Genomic DNA, 16358 nt, shown 5'->3' with positions numbered 1-16358 from the left:
CTATGCACCTCCTTTCCGTCCCACTCTGCACCACTGATCCTTGACCGCTCATACCTGAGTTAGGCTGAATGTACAAAGGTACCGGTGGACCTACAGTAATGGGTAGGGATATCGCATCTGGGTTCTGTCCATTCCCCAGGTTCTGAGGCATGTTCATTCCCACACTATGGGTCATCATTGCCGGCATGCCCGTCTGACTCCCCGTCATCTGAGCATGTGCGGTTCCCCCCTGCATCTGCTTTTGAGGCATCAAAAACTGGGTTGATTCAGCTTGTGCCAATGTTGGGTTGCGACCATTCTGTACTCCCATTACGGTTGGATCTAGAATCATTCCCGTACTGTTGTCACTGCTGTAGTACCTTGGGACCTGCGGCTGATAATTTTCTGCTGTTTTCAATATAGGCACATCTGGATATATTCTCCTAACCTGCGGTATCTGCGGGGTGAACAGTAAACTCGGGTCCTTAGATCCCGATGGCGTTTCTGAATTCGGAGTTTCATTATTCTGTACCGGTGCCGGAGGGGCAGAACTGGTACTTGGACCTTGTTCACTCTCTGCATAAGGTGGTGGACGGTCGTTCAGCAATTGCATGATGAACTCCTCATCCTCTGACTCGTCTTCTCTCCTTAACTTTTCCTCGTCCTCTCTATCTTTGGAACACCTCCTGTTTGTCTTACAGGTAGCTTTCTTGCCTGTCGCCTCTTCTTCCTTAGCAATTGCGGGAAACAATTTAATCCCCTGCAATATATCTGACCTCCACACCTTCTGTGCATTATCCCACCTAGCGTCCGCTAGTGTCTTTTCTACCTTTCTTATCCTGGTCTCGAACTTCTTTTGCTGTTGCTGTCTAGCCATTAGTTCCCAAATCGCTAGAGCCTCAAACTGTGCTGGCCTTGGAGGTACCTTCATGTCGTACATCGCGAATCTCAAATTCTCTAGGATCCTTATATTGAATGTCCCATGGATCGGGAACGCTACGCTCCCATGTCTCTCTGTCAGCTTGTGCCATTGCTTTAGCCAAAGGCACGGAGCTACCCCCCTTTCCTCCATTACAATGTAAGCTGGTGTACCTTCGGGTGGCGTCTCCTCTCCTACGCTCGCGTTAATCTAAGACTCACCCTTCATCGCACTCTTTAATGCTTTAAAAAATTTCATTTTCTCGTCTTTTATTTCACAAAGTTGTAATCAATAAGTGACTTTAATTCCTGGAATACTCTTCGCTTGCCTTTCCCCTTCCAATCGAGCCCCACGGACTGCGTCCAATCTGTGCGCGGCCCTTCTCTGCAACCAACCTATCCCAGCGCGGCTCCTAGTGATGTCACACTCACACACACTGCGGCTGACAAAGCCTCGCGGCTTGTCCTCCTTCACTCAGCTCCTCTCGTAACAACTTCTGGCATGTATCGCGAGCAACCAAATAATAATAAAACAGATCTGTCGGTTTACTACAGGAAGGGTAACACAATCGCTTCAGGACCTTAGGGATTTTTCACTAGCCTCGGCAGTTATTCCATCTTTCTCGGTCCCCACTTTCGCAAGCAAATTCTGACCCGCAGACTCTGCTCTCAACTTGTCAGTGATCTATTCTAGTGCACTTAGAATTTGTCAAAGCCCGAAGTCGAAGTTTTCTTTCACTCCCTTAACACACGTACCGACTCGTTGACCACGCCCGGTCAACCTATTAAACCGACCAGACCACAACATAAAACAAGTGTCTCATACACTTTTCAACATACTCCGGAGTCTCTTGACCTCGCAGGGCCCGTCTCAACAACAACAACCACGTGGACCTTTTTCTGCACAAAGCGCCACATGCACATGAAGTTCGACGACTTCCCTACTCTCACACTCGGAGTCGCACCTCCGCTATTCTCTAAAATCCTCGCAACCTTTTCAAACAATCTGCGGCAATAAGCTGTGCAAGCGCAAAATCCTGACTTCACTCATACCGTCACTAGTACCGCCAACGCCGATTTCACACCTCCATTCTCTCCATTCGCAAGCTCCGAGATCCCGAGAAAGTCGCGGGGGACTTAGGGCATCATCATTCTCTCAATCTGTTTTACCCAAGAAAAATCTAATTCAACACCATATACTTCTCGAGTGGGGTCCCAAAGGGCGAAACCGTTACCTCTCGAGTGGGGTCCCAAAGGGCGAAACCATTACCTCTCGAGCGGGGTCCCAAAGGGCGAAACCGTTACCTCTCGAGCGGGGTCCCAAAGGGCGCAACCGTTACCTCTCGAGCGGGGTCCCAAAGGGCGAAACCGTCCTCTGCTACCATCTACTGATAGAGCGTTCCATCCTAATAAATTACCTGTATTTGGACGCTCTTGGGTCGATGAATCTTTTGACCAAGTGGGGCTCTCTTCACCCGAGATTTGTCAATTTAATCAGATCAATAATCAATAACGAACATAAGCAATGCCCTGATCAACATAACACTTCACAATTAATCCAGAAAACATTTCGGCGAACCATGACCTTTCGGCCATGAATAACCACACCAGTTCATTCAAAGTTAATGAATTTATTTCCCTATATTAACAAAGCTAGCACGATATAAATGTGTCTCAACACCAAATGATATATGTAAATGAACATTAATAGCTGTCCATAACGGCGAAAAAGATGCAATCTATGCAGCATTTGAATAACAATGCATTCGATAATAGCAACGCAAACCACTAAAACTATAATCTGTAATGGGCTAATTGCATACATTAGTCAGCATAACAAGGTCTCAAATTGCATCGTGCAACAAATGAATCCTCATCTAACCTCAAATTAGCATCTGCATGTGGGATTTCATGCAAAAAACTATTTAGCAACATTGATTTGGAAAACTCCTAACTAGGGCTCTTATCAAAAATCAGCAGTCGGTTAACTAAAAGAAACACAATGCAATTGTACATTTTCCTTTCATATTTACCAAATTCAATCAGCATTCAAGGAAGTCTTCGTCTCACAGGTACCGGTTTCGATCAGCATGGGACGGGGGCAAAGGGGCAGGGTGGACGGGGCAATTGCCTCACAGCGGCAAGATAAAAGGACAAAACTACTACTTTATGCAAAGGGGCAAATCAAAGTTAAAGTCTCTAGGGCGAGAATTACTTAAAGTCTCTTTCTCTCGATTAGAGAAAGCATCAAAGTCTCATTCAAAATGGTGTCGAACATCAATTGGCATCGTAGAAGATGGCAAAATGACGAGGTCGGCAAGATGGGCCATAATGGCTGCAATGGGCAATAATGTCCTCAATGGGTGCAATGGGTAATGGCCAATGGCTAATGGCTAATGGCTGATGGCTAATGGCTAATGGCTGATGGCTAATGGCTGCTTTCTTCTTGTGCACCAGGTTTAAATAATCAACAGTTCAAATCCAGTAGGGTCTTCCATTGGAGGGTTCATAGGTTGGCTTCAAATTGTCCAATCAAAAACAACAATTCACAAGCTTCTACCTAGGCATACATTATCCTTGGAGTCGGGAACGTAAGTTGCAAAATATTTTACCAATTAACTCACTTTCAGAGCTTCCATTGTCTGCACCTGCAGATTGACCTTGGAGCAAAGAAGAAGATGCCAGGCTGGCACGAAACCTTAAAGATAAGCATGTGAACCGGTCTCACTGGAAAAGTACAGCTTCAAGCAAGAATACACGTTTTATTAGCACATTAGAAAAACACGAGCATCTAAACCGTGAGACAAGGCAACTAGGCCGAAGCCTCCACTAAAGTTATGCTAAGTTAAAACATTTCAAACAAGCAAATCATGGCACACGTTTATGGTTATGTCAGATTAGTACAATTCTAATACATCACGTTATATAAAGCACGCTTATAAATGTTGGCGAACTACTCTGAGGGCACATTTGTCCCCGTACAATCTTTATTAGTTCGGTTAAAGTCACACTTGATTATTGCGGCACTACGTTTATGCGCTAATAAATGTAAAACCTTCGTTTCTGCGTCATCACTCTCATCTGAAAGGTCCGGTCTATCATTAGGAATGTCTTATTTTCAAACGTGAATTCTAGCGTGCGGCTAGCACCACGAGCATTCTCATTGTCTTGCTGTAGGTGCAGTTCAGAGCCTCCTTAAATAGTATATCATTGCCCACGATGGCCTCTACGTTTCGCAGCAACTTGAAATCCTGCAAGATTTTGGAAGAGAGATCCAGATTCTCAATCAAACAGCAAGAAACAAGTGATAGAGATGTTGGGGAAACCTTAACCCAGCTTGCCAGCATATGTTTGAGACCACAACTCCACCTACAGCGAAAACACACTGCAGCATACGGCTGTACTTCACATTTTGCCAGAGGCAGAAACCATTTCTTGGCCTTAGGTCATTAGCAGGCCCAAGTTCCAAACTCTCAGAGAGGCTGACACTTGAAGACCACTTTGTATGTATAACGCATCATAAAAATGTCCCATCTGTCTGAAACTGTTCTCTGTATTTTTCGGGGGTGGGATTCGTTTTCTGTTACCAGAACAAATATTTACGTTTCCTAACAGCAGTAGTGTTTAATTCCTATTGCCCTTCAACCAGGACGTATTGTTTGGGGTCAAGGACAACAAGTTTTCATGTTTATTTTGTTCACTGTGGAGTAAGCCCACCCTCATTCAGCCCAATGCAGAGTACATAACTGTGGAAAAGGAATGAGTGCCACTAAGGCAAGGTCTCTATCCATATGCATAGGCTGTTTGGGTTTGGATATATGATTGACTAATGCAGCACTACCGTGGTCTTTCTTTTTAATTTCCTTCTAGACCTCTCTGCAGCCTTTGACACTGTCTGCCACCACACACTACGCACACTCCTCCACAACATAGGAATTCACCACAAAGCCTTAGACTGGCTCACCTCCTTCCTCACCGACCGGACCCAGAGAGTCTGCCTCTCACCTTTCCACTCCACTACTTCCAAGATCATCTGCAGAGTCCCCCAAGGGTCCTCCCTCAGCCCCACACTCTTCAACATATACATGATCCCCCTAGCCAACATCCTCCAAGCACACGGAATCACTATCCTCTCCTACGCAGATGACACCCAACTCATCCTCTCCCTCACCCGCAACCCCACCACCGCCAAAAACAACCTACACGCTGCTCTCCTCGACACCACCAACTGGATGACTACTAACTACCTCAAGCTTAATTCCAACAAAACCGAGATCATCATCTTCGGTCCCAACAAAACCACAGGGGACGACTCCTGGTGGCCCACCGCCCTAGGCCCCGCACCTACCCCAGAAAACCACGCACGCAACCTCAGCATCCTCCTAGACCCCTCCCTCTCTATGACACAGCAAATCAATGCCCTAACCTCCTCCTGCTTCCACACACTCCGCACTCTAAAAAAAAAAAATCCTTCAAATGGATTCCCCCAGAGACCAGAAAGACAGTCACCCATGCACTCATCAGCAGCAGACTAGACTACGGTAACGCCCTCTACGCCGGCACCACACTCAAACTCAAACGCAAACTGCAGAGAATCCAGAACACAGCTGCACGCCTCGTCCTTGGCCTCCCCACCGCCATGAACATATCTCACCACACCTCAGATCCCTTCACTGGCTCCCCATAGACAAGAGAATCACATTCAAGATCCTCATCCACGCTCACAAATCCCTCCACAACACCGCCCAACCTACCTCAACGAAAGAGTGAACTTCCACACTCCCACACGCAACCTCCAATCAACCGACCTCGCCCTAGCCACAGCCCCCCGCATCCAACGCACCACCACAGGAGGCAGGTCCTTCTCCTACCTCACCCCCAAAACCTGGAATTCCCTCCCCACCTACCTTCGCAAAACCAAAGACCTCCTGCTCTTCAGAAAGAGCCTCAAGACATGGCTGTTCGAACAGTGACCCCCCCTACCCCCCTCCCCCTCGCTTTTCTTTTTATTTCACCCCCCCCTAGCGCCTTGAGACCCTCACGGGTGAGTAGGGTGCTCTATAATTTTTTTTGATTGATTTTGATTTGATTGATTTAATTTGACCCTAGGCAGCATATGTGCTGTCTCTTGAAGACATGCTGTATTCCCTTTGTGAGATTCTTGCCGGCCTGTCGCTTCTAATTGGTAACTTTTGCTGTCCGTTTGCAAAGGCTTGCTTGTACTTGGTTGTTGTAACTTTCATGTCCCTCCTTTTTGTTTGGCATGTTGTTGCCACCCATGGAGCACCCCGCACTACTTGTCTACTTTCCACTTCTGTGCAATTACGTTTCATTGTGTGCACTATTTTTTTTTCTGTTTCTGTCTGTGCTTGTTGTAGGTATTCTTTTCGTTCTTTGTTGTCTCAGCAATACTGAAAGTGTTGGGTGTGGGTGCCACAAGCCAGACACGCACACCTACTACTCAGCTCAGCTTTGTTTTCTGTGAAGCAGACAGTGTCCACCATCTCCAGTGTCCGAGATCTCAATATGTCCGCCCTCCAACCCTTCCATTAAGCCAGTAATTAGTGATCGTTTTCAAACTGGATAAAAATCTTTATTCCCCCTTAAACACTTTGAATTCCACTTTGTAGCTTCATATTCCGTCATTTTTAACTAGGCCATGGCAATGGTTTTCACAGCTCTACAACACCTAGAAACAGTGTATCTGAGGTAGTTGTCATTCATTTTTGACATCGGAAAATGAAAGGTCAAGTATGCCCTGTTGGCGTAAAAACTTGCGACAAGCATATCCCATCAGCAGGTGCATTATTCATCTAAATTATCTCCCTGACCCTGCCATAATGGTGGTTGTGCTGATTCGAGGATCTCACTCCCTACTGGAAAAAAAAGCCTGAGAATTGAACCACCCCAGTCAGGTACAATTACTTCACGTAAATTCACTCTGCTTCTGAGTATTCGCGTCCCTCTCCTCTATTTCTTGGGGGTAACATCCGTAATATACACTTACGAGTCTTAGTTCCATTTAAATATTAAACCCAAGTGGAGAAGAAAGGAAAGCTTGAGAATACTCTGAAATTGGCAAAGGAAGCCTTGACTTGCATATTACGTAATTAGAAGGGTTACTACTCCAGGATTCACCCACTTAACCACATTCTGTAGTATTTGGTTGATCACATTATACGTCCACACACTTCAGTACTATCCAAATTAAGGCGCCACGTGGTAGATACGTTTAAGAAGGCGTAGACGACTAGTAATACGATCTGTATCATTTTAGTAAATTGCAAGTATGTGAGGAAGGTAACCTGGCGCCCCATTGCACGTTATAGGCTCCCATGGCTAATGGAATTTGCAGCAGTAGAGGACCAAATTATGTGTCAAAGATGAATAAAATGTTCAAGAAGAAAAGGCTAATTATGTGGCATAATCTGTGGCTGTTATCTTGTTTTTAACTAACATAGATGCAAAAGAGATCTCCACATTACGTAAAATATTAGGTATAGCTATCAATAGTGCAGCAGGTGCAGTGGCACAAAGAGCCAGTTGCACCTGAATTGTAACTGTTTTTTCTACCAACCCATAATATGGGAGACTTATTTACTTGACCGCGTTAGTGCCCATGATTCCCCTGCAACACCATTTCAAAATAGAAACTATTGCATCTTCTAATTCCGGTAATAAAACATACAGTATTGCAAAACAAACCTACATATTACTGCAATAAAGGGTGTGACGGTTTTGATCTGTGTATTCCACTTATGTTTTAGAATTGTTCCTCAGTTTCGACTTCACTCTGTGTCCATATTATGGGGCTCTAGAAATATCTCTATCCGGTAGGAAACAAACTTGCAGCACAGCACAACGTCACATATCTACATACACATTTATAGTCTAAGTGTCTCATTTGGAGACATTATGGGATTCCAGACATCCAACCTAGAAATAAATGCTGCTTTGAGAAGATTGTCTGGGGTGTACAGTGGATTTTCATGATTAATGAAGGACAATATTTTCATGACACAGAAGCAATCATTATTTCTACCCTATTTGAATTACATTTAAATATGCCAGAATTATTTTAATGCCTCAGACAAATGGCCATGCTTAGGCCATTGATTAAGGATAATAATGCTGTCTTTGCAGTAGTTTCATTGGATTAGTTTTTCGTCAATTCAGGAATACAGCACACAACAACTGAGAGGTGGCCAACTAAACTTTACAAAGTGTCTGTCATTTCGCTTCACCATGTGTCGCAAGTTTCTTTTAGAAAGTTTTGATCTTTTTGAGCTAGAAACCTTTTTAATTCGTGAAGTCTGTGAAATCTGTAAATTATAAAGCAAAAGGTAGGCTACGTGGAAAGTTTAAATATCTCATAAGCATGTAGAAAACGCTATGGGTGCACAATCATCGTTTTTTCAGTGGTCCTGGGATTAGCAGGGTAAAAGCATTAGGTGACGGGTGGCATCATATTTTTAGCAGCCTAGAGGCACTGCATAGCTCAGGAGGCCTGTGTTAGTGACAGCAGAAGAAACGAGATCATATTATCATTCACATATAGATAACAGGTGACACTGAAGGAGAATGTGATGTCACAAAGGGAGGTGGTGTGGGATGAGAAAGGGAGAAGATCTTATACTGATATTTGCGGGCTGCACTAGGGGATGTGCATTAGTTGGCAAAGTAGAAGGCAAACCAATCGGGTGCTTTGCCTGTGAGCTAGGGAACAACGAGGAGCATAGTAAAATAGCCTACCATACCTAATACAACCGAAAGAGCATGGAGAGTGAGAATAAAAGAGACATTGTTGTGGTAGTACTGATATGGGACTTTGGGACATCAGGGCCAGACGTTTTTTCTGACGCTGACATAAATCTTAACCCTTCGCAGGCGACATCCCCATGTACCTAGACAAGACTTGTTTAGCATCCGGATGAAATGTCATTTACCTTCAAAGAATAAGCATTAATCTCACCTACAACTTTCAGGAAAACGGGTTTAGCCATGAGAACGATGCAACGGGAACCAAGATGTAACATACATGTGTGATTCTCCGTATGCGTGTGAATGTTGTCTGTTACTGTGCATGTATGATTGGCCTGTATGTGTATTTGTGTATTCTTGCATGTGTGTATGTATGTACGTGCACGCATGAGCATGCATGTGTGCATGTGCGATTGTGCTTTTTTATGTGTATGTGCATGTCCGATTGTGCTTGTGTGGGTCACTACGTACAACTGTGTGGGTGCATACACATGTATGTCAGTGTGCGTATATGTATGTCCATACTTGAGCAAGATGACAAAGCCAGACTCAGAATAATCCAGGCATGTTTGTAGCAACAGGACTGCAAGGCTGCTGTCTTCAACTGGCGTCATTGACTTGATCTTTCTCAGACCCTTCAGTGCAGAAGGAAAGGCAACATGCACCCTGAAACTGATCTGTGTTTTGGTTTAGAAATGAAAGCTAGCCGCAGAGCCCTGCTGAAAATCCAGACTCAACAGTTGGTCTGGTGTCATACAACATGAACGAAAAAGAATCAGTGCACCAACAGTAGCACAGCAGATCCTGGTAACAGGGAAGGTCGAAATCTGAGGCTGGAGAAAGAGACATTTAATTCCTAGACCACACAGGTCAGAACACATCTAAGTGGAGGGCACCATGTGTGTGTCCCTGTGGGCCTGTGTCACTGTGTGTATGATAGTGTGTATCACTTTGTGTGTCTGTTTGCCTACATTTGTGCTGGAAATGACTGTGAATGTGGGTGTCATAAATGAGTGTGTGTATATCACTATGTTGGGTGTCATTGATGTGTGTACATGTGTGGGTGTATCACTGTGAGGCTGTGCTGTGATTGCACGTATTGTTTTTATCACTGTGTGCATGTGTGTACCTGTCTATGAGATTTTGTGCATATGTGTGAGTGCAGTGGTATCACTGAGTTTGTGTGTGAGATGTGTGCTTTTTGGTCCATGTATCTGTGTTTGAGACTGTATATTACAGTGTTTGTGCTGTGTGCAGTGTGCATGCCTATTTGCTTGCCTGTGTGCATTCTGAGAATTTATTTCAATAACTACAGTGAGTTCACAAGAAGAGGAGCTAGGGGTGCTCTGTGTTTTAACAATCCCAACTCTGCTCCAATCCAAGACAATCTGCCCCACTCCAGTCCCCTTCACTCCAGATAGGAGAGACTGTCTCCTCTGTGGTTCTTCTACTTAGGTGGCAGAGGACACAACCTCTCCTATCAGCTTAGTGGCTTCCCCTCTCCCTGCTTTAATTTGAGACCGCTTTAGTGCACACTAAGGGCCTGATGATGCCACTGGCGGGGGGGATTACTCCATCCCAAACATGACAAATATCCCGCACACCGAATTACAAGTTCCATTATGTCCATGCAACTTGTAAAATGGCGGGTGAAATATCCGTCCATGTTTGGGACAGAATAATCTCCTCCGCCAAGGTCGTAATTAGGCGCTAAGTGATTACACTTAATTGAATTCAGGACTTGTCAAATGAAATATGTCAGATATAAAGCTTAATGTGTTAACTTACGTGCATGATGTGTGAAACATGACCATACGAATACTTAACAGTATCCTTAACATGTTACATGTATGTAACTAAATATAGATACAAACACAATATTACGTAAGTGTAACTGTCTTTATTTTATTATTTTTTGAAAGAATGCCTTGCTCAGCTGATTCTGCTGTAATTCAAAGCAGCAACTCTGAGGTTATGCAGATCCAACAAGTGGCACCTTAACAAGCAGAGCCATCTTCATTACGGAAGTTACTATAGTAAGGAACTTTGTTTCTAATGTTGTGTCTTGAAATGTTTGGAGTGAAATAATAAGTAAACACAAGTTCAATGATTAAATTGAAATTAGAACAGCTTTGCTAGAATGCATTTTTTTGAAAAATGTTTTCAAGTTTGATTATTTCTTTCAGCATTATTGGGTTTAAATCTCTTTTATTAGCAAATGTTTAGAATATATAGGAGAATACAACATCTCTTACCTACATTCACAGGCCGGTGAGACAAGGCAATCACAAACTAATAATATGCAGACAGGTGAAACGGGATGGAGGGGAAATATGTGACGGTGGAAGGTGGGGGTGGGGATGGGGTCCGTGTATATGCCCCATGTATGCAGAAATGTGTGAATCATAGAACCTTCCACTTCTACAAGGGGGCCTGATCATTCGTGTAAGCAATGAATAGGGCACTGGTAATTCAAAAAGTGGTGGGGTTGTAGATTAAATTCCACCCGTAGTTGCTGAAAGTTTTCAATTTGCCGTCTTTCAGTAAATAGTTTACCATCTCTAATCCTTGGGATTCAAAAGCCCTCCTACCTCTGTTTGCGCCCTATGATCTTTACGCCACTGTTCTTCCGCACGGGCCTGCTTATGTATCCTTTTGTTGGCCCCTAAAATAGAGTGAGCTGTGTACCAGGCATAGCCATCACCTAAAGAATTGGTTTAGAGAAGATTACTCCCTTTGTGTCACCTATGTATAGCATTATGATGCCTTCCGTCTTACCGAATAACACTTTCTAAATGTTTACCTAGTGGAGGAAGTTAAAATACCATGAATCAAATACCTAATTTATGCTAGCTGGAGAGCTAACTAGCAGCACACTGTGAGGGAGCTACAAACTATTGTATTCTGTAGCTGCATAGGTATTGAAAATTTTAAAGCAGGGTATGCATCCCTCCCAAATATGTCTTCAGTAACTTAGATGTTTAAGCCTTTAATTGTGTCAGGATGTCAACAGGGAGCATGGAAAAGCTGTATTTGAGATTAGGCATTATGTTCATGTTAATCACTTGCACCTTGCCCAAGAGAGACAAGAGAACAGAGCATCATCTGGCTAGATCGTTCTTAATCTTTGTGAGTAAAGGGTGCATATTGTTGTCTACAATGAGAGTTAATCCTGCGTTTGTTAATCACTAGATATTTGAGGTTAGATGGTGTCCATCTAGGAAAATAGTATCCAGTGGCAGCAGTGATGGCGCATCTTGTGTGGGGTGGTTCTTAACATTTTGCCCTAATAGCTTTATGAGGATGTTGTCTGTGTAGTATGCTTCTATTTTTTATCCATGGGCGTCTTTACTCCTATGATGTCTTTGTCATGATGGATTGCAATAGCTTGGTGATCAATCATTAGTATGAAAAGCAATGAGGCAAGTTGTAATCTTTGTATGGTTCTTCTCCTAATGTCGAATTCCAGTGATATACCCAAGATATGTTGCTAGTGCCGTTGGCACAGAGTATAACATTTCACCTTAGTTACATATTTCTCTCCTAAGTCAACCTTATCTAATAATTGTGATAGACAGTCCCATTATACTCTGTCAAAAGCTTTCTTTGTCTCCAGGGAGACTGCTATCTTATACATATCATCCCACATTTGCCATAGCATGTGTAATGCACAGGAGCATTATGAGACAAAGCCCACTTGATCACTGTTCATGAGAGAGCATCACAAGTCACATCCGGTTGGCCAGGACTTTTGCTTGGATCCTTGTGCCCACATGAATGAGGGATGTCTGCATGTAACTGGCTCAACTCAATGGGTTTTACCAGGTTTCAGAATGTAGGAGATTCTACCTTTATTTGTCTCTTTTAGGGGTGTGGTGGTTCCTTTGATGAAAAGGAAGATCTTGCACAACAGGCAGACTAAAGATTCCTTGTTTATTTTTTAGAACTCTGAAGGGTATCTGTTGACCCCTGGTGTTTTATTATATGGGAGATATTCTAGTACTTTGCTTGTTTCTTTGCTTTGATCTCCTTATCTCAGCTTTGTACTTGTTTTGGGTGTTAGTGTTGATATCGGAATAGAGGACATACATTTCTGTACTTGTGCAATTACATTTCAGAATTTGAGGGAGTAGAGAGCCCTATAGAAATCACTGAATGTAGTGAGTATATCTAGGGGGTGGGTAAGAGTCATATTTTGGTTATTGTTAATGGCCGGGATAGAGTGGTAGGCCTCTTGCTCTATGAGTTGATGTGCAAGCAGTTGACCCACTTTCTCCTCCTGTTCGTCGTATTGATGTTGGAGCCTAAACTGAGCTTTCTACGCACCCGATGTATATGGCTGTTCAGTTTATACATTGCCTGGTGCAGTATGCACAGGAATGGATGGAGGTACAGTGTGCAGTTAGGTAAGTGATATGCTGGTACAGACTGTGTTGGGTACACAGTGTATCCTTTGTGTGGAGAGCAGAGTCTCGCATTACTCCAACCTCCTTAAATCATCTTTTTCAGCTGCCCAGACCATCTGAATAAAAGATACTGAACATTCATTGTTCTTTGGGTATGTAGTGAGTTTAGCCTTTAAATGCTTTCAATCATATGATACTTTGTATCTGGACATATTGAGCCACCATTGTCTTAAGGGGGGTTTCAGGAGACCCAGGTCTATCCCGATCTCTATGGCATCATGGTCTGAGACACTATTGGTCAGAATAGACATGTCAGTTACTGTGCCCAGAAGTGCTGCAGAAGTTAGGAAGTATCTACAGTTGTATGCATATCATGTGGGCGGAAGGTGCTGGTATAATCTTGTTTTGTGTGGTGCATCAGTCTCCACAAATCTGAAAATGTGGAATCAGTCAGGAACTCTTGTAGCTGGCATCTGTAGGCCTGTTGTCGTGTTGTCAGATTTGTCAAAGAAAGGATCTAGGACCAGTTTCCAGTTACCTCCTATAATTACCATTGATCTCTAGCCTTATGAAGCAGTATTCTGCATGTTGCCCCTACCGTCTCACGTTTGTCCTATATCTGTGCATGGACTGATCCTATGAGTATTAATTGATTCCATATTTTAACTTTAATGAACACAACGATTTATGTGAGGGATTGCTATTTGTTTGTTAGGTGCCATTGCTGGTATGATATTCTGGGCCTACCCAGTCTCATCTGAGTTTTTGGCTCTCCAGGTCAGTTAGGCAAATATCTGGAGCAAGAGCAATATCAGGCCTATGGCAGTGTAGATTATTCAGTATTTTCTTCTAGATGTGGCCATATAGATGGTGTGGTGCTACTGTGTGTGTGGGATGTTCATTTAGTCGTTTCTTGGTCGGATTACAACTGTTTCTCTAAATCACTTGATTGTTAAGTGGGCAGTGTTTGCCTTCGGGGAGGTTAGGAAGGTTGGAGATTATGAGGTATCTAGGTTGTAATTATGCCGTAGACATCTACCTCAAATGAGAGTTAAGATTCTTTGTATCGTCTGGTGTTGGTGGGGTATACGATAGCTACTGCTCAAGTGAAATGTGACGGAATCTGTTGCTGAAAATGTAGGTGGACAGGGAAGAGGTGAGGGTGGTATGCATGTGGCTAGGGAGTTTAGTGCTTTAGGGGGCATTTTATATATCGACTGGCTGCCCATGTGTCACCAGGGGGACAGAATAAATTATTCTATCGCCCTGATGGAGAGGCCGTCTGTAGAAGTTTGAAATATTAATTTTCAACATCAATTCTAACAGCCCATATTCCATTGGAGTGGTCACTTTCATAGCCAAACCGATGGTCCGCCCCCATACAGTATAATTGGGCATGCCGACAACAGTGTTGGCGGGGAGGGAAATCCATTGCACTGGAGTTTCTTCTCTGCCATCATCTAAAATGGCCCCTTACTTAGTTGAGCTATTAGCTGCTGATCTGGATTTATCTGTTAAATAGACAATGTGCACTGTTCCAAAACAACAAAAAACCTATTGATTGTATAGGAAGATAGGGACGAAGATATGATTGTTTTCAGGAGAGCCCTCAAGCACCCGATAGGGTGACAGGTTTCATCATCGGGCTATCTCCTCGTCAGACCGGTGCTGCAATGTCTGGCAGACCACCCGGAAGTAGGGGTGGTGCTTAACCGTAGGCCAATCGCCAAATGGAGGTCTGAAACGAGAACTGTCTGAAACGAGAACTGACTGAAAAAGGAGTAAAGGGTGAGAGAGGGAAGGAGAGTGAGAGTAAAATAAAATTAGCTCTGAACCTAAAACATCACTTTAATGAATCAGAAAAGAGGTTCAGGCCAAGATTAAAAATGTATATAGGGAGTTTTAGTTTCTGATTCATTAAAGTGATGTTTTAGGTTCAGAGCTAATTTCAATTTACTCTCACTCTCCTTCCCTCTCTCACCCTTTACTCCTTTTTCAGTCAGTTCTCGTTTCAGACCTCCATTTGGCGATTGGCCTACGGTTAAGCACCACCCCTACTTCCGGGTGGTCCGCCAGACATCGCAGCACCGGTCTGACGAGGAGATAGCCCGATGATGAAACCTGTCACCCTATCGGGTGTTTGAGGGCTCTCCTGAAATCAATCATATCTTCGTCCCTATCTTCCTATACAATCAATAGGTTTTTTGTCTTTTTGGAACAGTGCACATTGTCTATTTAACAGGTACATTTGGGAGACCGTAAACTGGACCAGTAATCTCCCTGTCCCTCATTTGTATTTAGTAGATCTGGATTTATCTTCTGTGGGAGGTGGCTTGTTGATATGTTTGGATCTTTACCCTCTGTTCTATTGTGTGGCTAGGTGTTTATGTTCTTCCATTTGTGGTTCAGATCTTTGGACAACGTTCTGAGTCAGAGAGGGGCCCTGGTCCTCTCGTCTCTTGGGGAAGAACATGTCAGATTCCTCTTGAGTCTAAGAAGCCTTCCAGATTGCCAGGGTCATCAAATTCTGAGCTTTTGTGGTTGTGAGTGATAAGCATTATCACAGGGTCTAGACAAACATAGCGGATGTCTGGTTTCCTCAGACAGGGTCTCATTGCTAGAAATTATTTGCGTTGGTGTACAGTTTCCTGTGAAAAGTCTTGCAAGACGAAGATGTGGTGTTCTCTGAACTTTTAGGGGCGTTGTCACTTTAACTCCTTTATGATCATCGTTGTATGTTGGTTCCTGAGTAAAAATGCTATCACTTAACATGGGATGTCTTTGTTTATGGGGTGTCTAGATTTGGGGCCAGATGTAGGAAGCCTTTTGCACCTCGCAAACTGCTAAAAACGCAGTTTGCGAGGCGCAAAAGGCTGAACGCGATGCAGAATCACCTTTTGCGAGTCAGTAACCACTCGCAAAATGTGATTCCGACTCGCAAATAGGAAGGGGTGTTCCCTTCCTATTTGCGACCGCATCACGATGTAGAGTTGCTTTGTGACCGCGAAAGCGGTCGCAAACCAACTCGCAGTTGCCATCCACTTGAAGTGGATGGTAACTCATTCGCAAAAGGGAAGGGGTCCCCATGGGACCCCTTCCCCTTTGCGAATGCTCACAAAAATATTTTTTTCAGAGCAGGCAGTGGTCCTATGGATCGCTGCCTACTCTGAAAAAAACGAAACAAAAAGGTTTCAGTATTTTGTCTTTTTGCAGCTCGTTTTCCTTTAAGGAAAACGGGCTGCAAAGAGAAAAAAAAAAAACTGCTTTATTTAAAAGCAGTCACGGACATGGTGG

At 43.7% G+C, this 16358-nt stretch overlaps 1 protein-coding gene across 2 annotated transcripts in view; it reads left to right on the top strand.

The window, feature by feature from the left end:
• The window catches only part of LOC138283857 (mucosa-associated lymphoid tissue lymphoma translocation protein 1-like), a 977541-nt gene that overhangs the window by 133888 nt on the left and 827295 nt on the right, over window positions 1-16358 (top strand). For both annotated transcript variants that reach the window (XM_069222019.1, XM_069222018.1), the window contains exon 2: window positions 10581-10694. The gene's annotated coding sequence lies outside the window, so the exon portion shown is untranslated. The remainder of the gene's footprint in view (window positions 1-10580; window positions 10695-16358) is intronic.

Source organism: Pleurodeles waltl, chromosome 3_1 (assembly GCF_031143425.1).
Source record: "Pleurodeles waltl isolate 20211129_DDA chromosome 3_1, aPleWal1.hap1.20221129, whole genome shotgun sequence".
Taxonomy (NCBI): Eukaryota; Metazoa; Chordata; class Amphibia; order Caudata; family Salamandridae; genus Pleurodeles; species Pleurodeles waltl.
This window is presented reverse-complemented; position numbering and strand designations above follow the sequence as displayed.